General features: G+C 38.2%; 1 protein-coding gene across 5 annotated transcripts in view; it reads right to left on the reverse strand.

Annotated features, from left to right (window-relative positions):
* Positions 1–8,584, reverse strand: part of PDE1A (phosphodiesterase 1A) — a 227,886-nt gene extending 219,302 nt beyond the window's left edge. For all 5 annotated transcript variants that reach the window (XM_033010956.2, XM_033010954.2, XM_033010955.2 and 2 more), the window contains exons 1-2: positions 8,533–8,584; positions 7,504–7,540 (exon numbers count right to left, since the gene is read on the reverse strand). The gene's annotated coding sequence lies outside the window, so the exon portion shown is untranslated. The remainder of the gene's footprint in view (positions 1–7,503; positions 7,541–8,532) is intronic.
* Between the last annotated feature and the right edge of the window lie 54 nt (positions 8,585–8,638).

Consider the following 8,638-nt stretch of genomic DNA (forward strand, 5'->3'; position numbering starts at 1 on the left):
CATATTGTGCTTTAAAATTAAAAAAAAAAAAAAGCACACAAAATACAAACAAACAAACAACTAGCACAATGCCAAATTAAGATGGCTAGATGGCTATTAAGTTTTCTTCATACCAGTTAAGAACAGTTTTCAGATTTTTTTTTTTTTACCCCACTGCAGATTAGCAGTTAACTTACATTTTCCTTCTGCAGTGTATTAGATGCATTGCTAGGGCTAATATCATAGTCATCCTCTGCAGAGTCTGGCAAGGAAAACGTATAACAAGTAGGAGTCTGATGCCTTAACTGTTTCAGTCTTCCTTAAATTCTCAGGCTGAGCACAGAAAATTGTCTGTACAATCTCCTAAAAAACAGTGGCACTGCTTAAAAGAAGAATATGTTGAATGGCATCATGCAGTTTTGGTATGTATATGCCAGAATTCAGTCAGTTAATAGGACGAGGCTTAGAGAGCAACTAGGCTTAGAGAGCAACAACATTTTAGAAAAGTTTCTCATTTTTTTTAAAAATCACCTTATATTAGTGAGGAAGCACCAGGACAAATAGAAATAAATGCATTACATCATGTTTTCCTTTTTAATGCTTCTGTGCAAAATTACATGTACATCACACAAATTTTCGTTATTAATGCAGTTAAGACTTCCTTACAGTTTTACCTATTAATAAACAAGCTAGCATCTATTGTTATGGGTTGGAAAGGATTGTCAAATATTACATACAACACCACATACATTTTCAAACACAAAATTAATTCAGGACTTTCTACAAAGCTCACTGTGCCTTGAATTCATAGTAGCTTCCTTGTAGGCCAGGGTTTGGCCCGTCTCTCAATCGCGGCACTTCCTTTCTTTCATCGGTCCTACAGCTCCCCACGAGCTGAATAAAAGATGGTGTTTTGGGGATTTTTAGCATGCTTGGAAGGTAAGTTTTTGAAAATAATCAAAGGAATGAATCACTAGCAATGTAAGTTTGTTGAGGGAGAACCCCTTTTGGTAGCTCCGTATTTTATTTTAAAGGGTTTCAGCCAATGATCATCCCAAAACCTGAGTATACTGCATCCCACAATACACCATCAGAAAGCATAGCAATATTTAGTCTGTGATTAAAATAAATTTATGACAACATCCTACAAAAAATATGTTCAAATATGAATAAATTGTTACTCTAAACTACTTGTCTATTGATTTCCTTAGGAAATCAGCAGCCACAGCAGCCAACCCACTGCTCTACCTCCAGCAGAGTAACTTTGCAGCTCCAAGCTCTTATTGCAGCTAGTCCAGCAGACTGTTTGGCCTGGGGCTGAGCCAAGGTAGGCATTTAATACTGCTAACCCAAAACCAGGGCAGCATGCTTCTGGGATCTTCGAATTGTAAGGTAGGCAGGATGGAGGCAAAGAAGAGAGATCTAAGCATCAAATTGCTGCATCCTAGCTGTGATGAGCATCATGTTTTCTCCCTTCCTAGGAAGGAACAGTTAAAAACATCCCCTTCAGCTGAGCCTGATACTTTCTGAGCCAGCGCTGTTGGTAACACTACTGCCGCTAATCCATCCCACCCCGGAGATCAGCACAACTGCACGAGCACAGCCTCTCTGTGCTGCAGTCCATCACAGGTAAGTGCCTGCAGTCGAGCAGCCTGGACTTTACCAGTGGCAGCCCAGACCGCAGCAGGGAAGCAGGTGGCGGTGGGCCCTGAGCCTGGGTGGGACCCCAGCCCTCCACCAGCAGGCCCAGGTCCCGCTGCGAGGCCACACACACTGGCAATGCCCTTCTCCAGCAACGCCGGGATCTGCCCGCACCTCGGCTCTGCCGTTGCTCCAGAGCAGGACCGGGCTGCGTGAGCGCAGGCCCACGGCTTCCCACGCCTGCCAGCCCCCAGCGCAGCCACGCCGCTCGGCTTCGGCCACAGCAGTGGTTGAATACAGATACTAAAGTTGTTCACTCCAAAAGCAACGACAAAGCTCTTAGTAAATATCACGTTTTTGAACAAATGCCAAGCAGTTAAAAACTGCTTACATATTTACAATAAATGTCAAAGACAGCCAGGGCTGAAGGATGTTGATGTGCAATGTATGCATGAATGCTAGTTTGCATAACAAAAATGAATCACAGTAACTTTGACTTTCACCATATTCTGATAAATTCTTGGATCACATTAATACATTAGGGCATTTCTACAGCTGTTAAATCTATTACCTCAATTGTACAGACTTAAGTTCTGCAAACATTCACACACATAAACATCCCCTTTTATTTTTTAATATAAAGCACCTCAGTGCAGTCATGGGTCTTTTTTTTTAAACAAATGCACGTGAATGCAAAGTGCCTACAGAACTGAGACCATGTGTGCTAAACAGTTTCCCCTTTGAAAAGTATTTCTTTCATAATAGCCCTACTAATATCCTTATAATTTGCTTATAAGAAATCACATATCATTACCAACTTTCACCTTGAACATAAATTGAGGACAAAGTTAAAATGAAGCATAAGCTTTTTGTTTTTTTTTTTTAATTCAGATACCACTTAGTAAAGAAATTGAAATAAGCTGAGATTTCCAGAGTTGTCAAGAGGACATCGTGACAATTCCCAGCAAGTTCAATAAAACTACACTAGTTCACACCACAGGAAACGCAGTTCTCTGTTCAGGAGTGCAAACTGGCTGAATTGATAGATGCTTTAAAAAGCTAGTGTTTATTAGAAATCTTCACTTTATTACAATTTCACCATATAAATTAAAACTATATGATGATTCAGAGCATGAATTAGGAATCTATTTATGGATCATGAATTTTAACAGGAGCACAGGGAACAACTGTGAAGGGATATATATAAAAGTAATGCTATTAACATCAGTTTTAAATTAATGAGCCAAGTTTAGCTGGATATCATTCCTCAGGCTCATTAAGAATATCTAAATGTGAATCACAGAGGTTGCCACGCAGTTTGCACCTACTGTATATGAAAACATGTAGATTTGTTGAAGACGTATGGTTTCCACTACATGCTGCATGTTATAGTTCAGGTTAGAAAAAAATGCAACAGCCATGAGGAAATACTGAGGCACAAAGACAAGTAGAATGCAATTGTGACAGACTTGTACACTGATGAGGGGAGGTACCCTTCATAAATAGCACCATACAGACCCATTACAAACCCCTTGCTCTGAAAAGCATTGACAAGAATAATGCTCATGATGTCAAAGGAACTATTTTGGGAAATAGATGTTCATCACTGAGAGTAAAAGATCACAACCTAAGCCATTAATATGAAAACCACAAATCTTTAAATAACCCAATATGACCCCAGCAGTCACTTTCACTGCCTTTGATGAGCATGATTTGATATCCTCTAGCCTAAAAACGTCCAATTCTGCTTCCTCCAACCCAATTTGCCTAATCACTGACTCTTCTTTCTCTTTTTTAACTTTAGTCTCTACTTGCTGTGAGTAGAGCTTTTCCTAGTCCAAGCAGCTAAATTTGGACTAGAGGGTTTGCAGGGAATAACTGCACTCTCTAAAGAGCACAACACCCAGGCATAAACCCACGAATGGAGAGCGGAAAACCTGGGCTTCAGCCTGGAGCAAATCATTCAGCTGCACATACACACATGCACGCCAGCAGACCTGATGCTGAGGAACAAGATGTGCAGTGAAGGGAGGAAGTAGGACAAATACAGACATCTCATTTTGCCCTAATTCGTCTTAAAGTCAAGCAGTTTGACTTGCTGTTCATGGGCTATCACCATAGCAGGTAGTTTGTGAAGGTGTGAAATCTTAGTACTGCAGTAAGAATGCTTTGTATTGTTTCCAAACAGTGCCAGGCAGCTCAGAATTGCTGAAAAGGGGCCAGTGCAGCATGCAAAGTGGCAGTAAGCCAGCAGGATAAGAGTAGGATGCTAAAAATCTGAAACCCCCAAAGGGAAGTTTAAATGATAAATGCGAAGCAGCAAGCCCATCTTGCATATTGACTAAATACTGTCAATAGTAAGAATGGCTTCTATTTGTTTTCTTTTTCTCTTTTTTTTTTTTTTTTTTTTGTGCACACTGACAAATGACTGCCACTGCTATTCTCTGCAAAGTGGCATATCCATCATCATGTTTTAAAGTTTTTGCTTTGGTTTTAGACTTTTTGAAGAGCTGCACTGTTGTTATTCTGCGCTGTTCGATAAAAACTCCTTCAAGGATACTAGGAACTGAATCATCAATATTTAAAACATCAAATGTTGAAATACTCCGACAACTCCACCATCTGCCACACTGTGGTGATTTGCATGCCCCCCCTGTACGTGAAGTCTCACTTTAGGAGATGTGGAGCTCTTAAGACCCAATCAAGTTTATGGATACATTGTATACAAATTAGTCACTCTTGTCCTTGAATTATTATTGAATTAGGTAAAACTGTTAAGCCATGACAGAGTAGGGGAAGAAGGGAGTTTTGGAATATATCTGTCAAAATTTTTAACCTTTTAGCGAACTACAGTGAAGCCATCTCTGAACATCTCTTCAGCTAAGATGTCTGAAAATCCTGTAAATATTGAAACGCAAAGCTTATCCCTACAAAACAACTTAATCCTATTTAGACTTACAAAAGCATCGGTGTTAACACTTCATATTCTTATAACAATATTCGTATATATTAAACTGTGCATTAAAACAGGTATAAAGATTTCTGGGAGGCCATTAGGAAACAAAGTGAGGTACAAACCCCTGGAACGTACAAGGGATAAAACTCTTTATAACACCATAATCAGGAGTTTAAAAGATCAACAACTGGTAGACCAAGTCAGACAGAAAGTATTTTTTGCACTCAAGATCTGTAAAGAAACTCTTAAACTGTGAATTATAAATTACAGGAAACTTCTGCCCCCACAGTCATACCTCATTTTATCTCCTCATCTTTTCTAAACCGTCAGAAACTGTCCTGATAAGCACCTTGCAAACAGCTTTTCAGTTGCATCAGAAAATCTCCAAATACACTTGAGCATTACCATCAAATAAAGCTCTGCCTGTTTATAAACGCACAGAAGACTGAAAGTTTGCTGACAAGACTATGGAATTGCTGGTGGGCTTCTTTGAATGTTTAGGGTTTAGTTTGGATTTGGCAGGTGGCTTTCTTTTGTGCAAGGGTTCCCCGGGAATTCTGCCACCAGGAACGACTGAAGAGACACACCCTTTCTGCTCCTGCCAGCTCCACATAACATGAGTTCATATTGGTTCTTTAGTAGCCTGCAACAGGAATTAAGGTTGCAGGCAGCATGGCCTGAAAGAGCTGTATCCTATGACACTTTCAGCTACTAAGCATAGATGAAGTAGTTTGCAGGATAAGGTCCAGCTGATGAATGAAAAAAAGTAAAACCCAGTTCCTCCTAAATTATCCACCATGCATCACACAGAAACCTTCAAACTGTCGCAGTCTGCTTTAGCTTTTGATCTTCTTTAAACTTCTAGTAGCAACAAAATCTTAAATTACAAAAATTGGTAAAGTTCAAAATATGCTAAAATTAAGATAATTTCTGTCCAAAATCCTCTTCATTAACAATTACTGCATATTTCACTGCAGAAATAATAAAAAAAAAAAAGTCCATTGGAAAGCTGAATGCTAATTTTAAAGCAATTAAAAATGCATAGATGTTTTAAATTACAAGGAATGGCTCTGTAACATCTTGACTATTTAAACAAAAGCAGATGGTTTATATGGCTTTACTGCTTAATTAAACATTTTATATATTCTATAAAATTGTATCTGATGGCATTCTTTCTGATTGGCTTTCTAAATTTAAATTATGAAGTACTTTTATGTCTGTACCATATTAACCAGAAAATTAATTAAAATATTCATATCCAATACTAACTTACCAAGCAAGTTTCTATTTCTAATACATGTGACAAATCTAATTGTCCGCTTCCTTCCTATTTCTTCTTCAGGACAATAATAACATTTTTTCATAATTCTGTCGGGTTCCTTTATTTTAAATAATCCTGATTTAAAAGCCAGTATTTTAGATTTTCCCTTCCTATCCCCTTTACAAAAGCAAAAATAGCAAAACAGGAAAAATAAGATGGAATTTATTTTATGAAGACCTTAAAACAAACCCCAAACAAGATGTAGATACAGGTGCTACTATAATAAAACACAACTACTGATGAGTATGAAAGATTTGAGAGATGATAATGAAGAAGGCTTAAAGAAATTTCTCAGAATTCATGTCATGAAACAAAGAAAACTGGGAAAAGTTATGCACATGGTTGGAAGAAAAAGAGGGATACAAAGCAAAAGTTGAGCACAGTGGGTAAAGTTTTCATGAAATCTTTACCAAGTACAAATTTGATGTGGTAATTTCAGCAAAAGGAAGGGTTTCACAATTATTATTTATAGTTACTGTCATGACTTTTTAAAGCTGATTCAAAACAAACATAGTAAAAGGTAGAAATAGACAAAACAACAATATAAGCACTGAGCCAGGGGCTTGTTTAACTGTGTGACTACTAAAGACAACCTTAGATGAGAACAAACTTCAGTCTGCTCTCGTGGCTTATAGTTCAAATTGGAGAGAAAAGGTAACGCCATTCACTGTGTGCACAAATGGCCTCATTCAGTTACACTTCAGTACCATCCTTATGTAAGCAGATGACAAATGCCTATCACAAAGTGCAGCAATAAATTGCTTTTAAGTGACTTTTGAGTCACGTGAAGTTGTCAGGGTCACAAGTCATTACACCCTTCACATAAACCTCTAACATTAGGGTACGCTGCACGTTTTAAGCTACAGCAGCTTTTCCTGGTTCTTTCCGGGCACTTGTTCAACACTCTGCAGCTCAGAATTCCACAAAACTTTGGGGGCCTCACCTGCTCCTCTTGACCCTACACAAGCCCACACCAATAAGAAGAAGAGCAAAACAAAACATCGATATTCCTTAATTGATGAGATACAGATATGTTACAGCACAGTTCTTTATATATGACCACTACAGTGTAGAAAGAGAAATAATCTTATTTTCCCATCTAGACATACAGACATGTATTTTGATTAAAAACAACAGTTGCCAAAAAAAAAACCACACCCACATTTTAAGTAAATCAGAATATCAACTTGAAAAAAAAACTGCAGTAATATAATAGGATAGTTAGCTGTTAAAGTGAACAGAATCCTTCAGAATATATAAGAGTACCTGTTCCCCATCTCCTTTAACGCTCAAATTAGGCATTCAAAACCACTGACAAAAAGAACAGAAGAGTAATTCATGGAACTCACTACCATTAAGAATTAAAGCAAATACTTTAGTGAATATTTTTAAACATGCGTTGTTTTCAAATACAATGTATGTTTTAAAAAAACATTAATTTTTATTAAGTTAAAGTTATTATTAAAGTTTTAATCATGACTGGAGATGAAGAAATGACTATTGTATTCCTCTAGCTAAACAAGAGAGCTTTTATACTTTTCCACAATGCATCGTGCGTTGCCTTCTAGCTTCATGAGAGTTCAGAGAGAAAACTGATTTCACTTACCTAGTGGTTGCTTATATTCCTCTAAGTGAAGCTTGGGCTGAAAAAAAAAAAAAAAGGAACACTTGACAGTTAGTTACACTGAACTAACTTAGCACTGACACATTTCATATGTTTTAGCATGCACTCTTTCCTTAATACCCCTGAGAGACTTTATGTGTCATCACCTGCTAAATGAACTTTTAAGAACTTCAAGACAATATCCCCACCCCATCTGAGAGATTCCAAGTCACTGAATACGCACACAGAAAGAAATGTTGCAAGAAAAAGTTGGTCCTTCTACAAGAAGTCTCATTTAAATCCTGAAAATTGAAAATTAGAACTAAAGGAACTATCCGCTAACCTACTTTGTCACATAATCACTAGGAAGGAAATATAAATGTTTCGGCAGATATGTTTTTCACCATTAGTTTGACATATGTTTTGATTTCTGAAAGTTTGTAAGAACATGAAAATTATAAACTGATTTCTGAGGTACATGCTACTGGAGTATAATATTTTTGTTGACTAAACAGTTCTTTTCCCCAAACATTTCACAATGGAAACTTTTGTTCAGATAGCTAAAACTGGGAAGACAAAAAGTATGAATTAATTCCCTTTCAGCAATAAACTTTAGGTGCTTCTATGTCAATCTGACATTGCCTGAGTAATCTGACTCATGTTTGGTTTTCCCTATGTAAACAAAAGTAAGTTCGGAGAGTGAACCATAAAACTGACATAATTTCAAACAAAGCAAGTGCATTGAGCGGCAAACTGCAAGAAATTCTGGATTATAGGCATTGCAATATAATCTAGAATTATCTTTGAAACAGAAAACTCTGGCAAAGACTTCTTGCAACGTGTATGTATTTAGGAACCTGCTTTCCAGGCCCTGTTCATAAAACCGGATGCTTTGTCTCCGCAAGTAACAACTGGTATCAAGTTCAATCGTTCTTGACCATACTTGAACCTTCAGAAGAAGCCCACCCCATCCCCCCAAACACCCTACCACTTCCCAGTACCCCTCGTACTGGATTTAGCCGTCAGCCTGACCTCAGCGAGGCGCAGCACCCCCGAGCCCTCCGGGGTGCGGGGGGGGATCCGGCCACCCGAGTTAGGCTTCGCGTGGCCCCGGCTCCGCTGCCCAGAGGGACGCCCC

The sequence above is a fragment of the Tyto alba genome, unplaced genomic scaffold (genome assembly GCF_018691265.1).
Source record: "Tyto alba isolate M040663 unplaced genomic scaffold, T.alba_DEE_v4.0 Super-Scaffold_7, whole genome shotgun sequence".
NCBI lineage: Eukaryota > Metazoa > Chordata > Aves > Strigiformes > Tytonidae > Tyto > Tyto alba.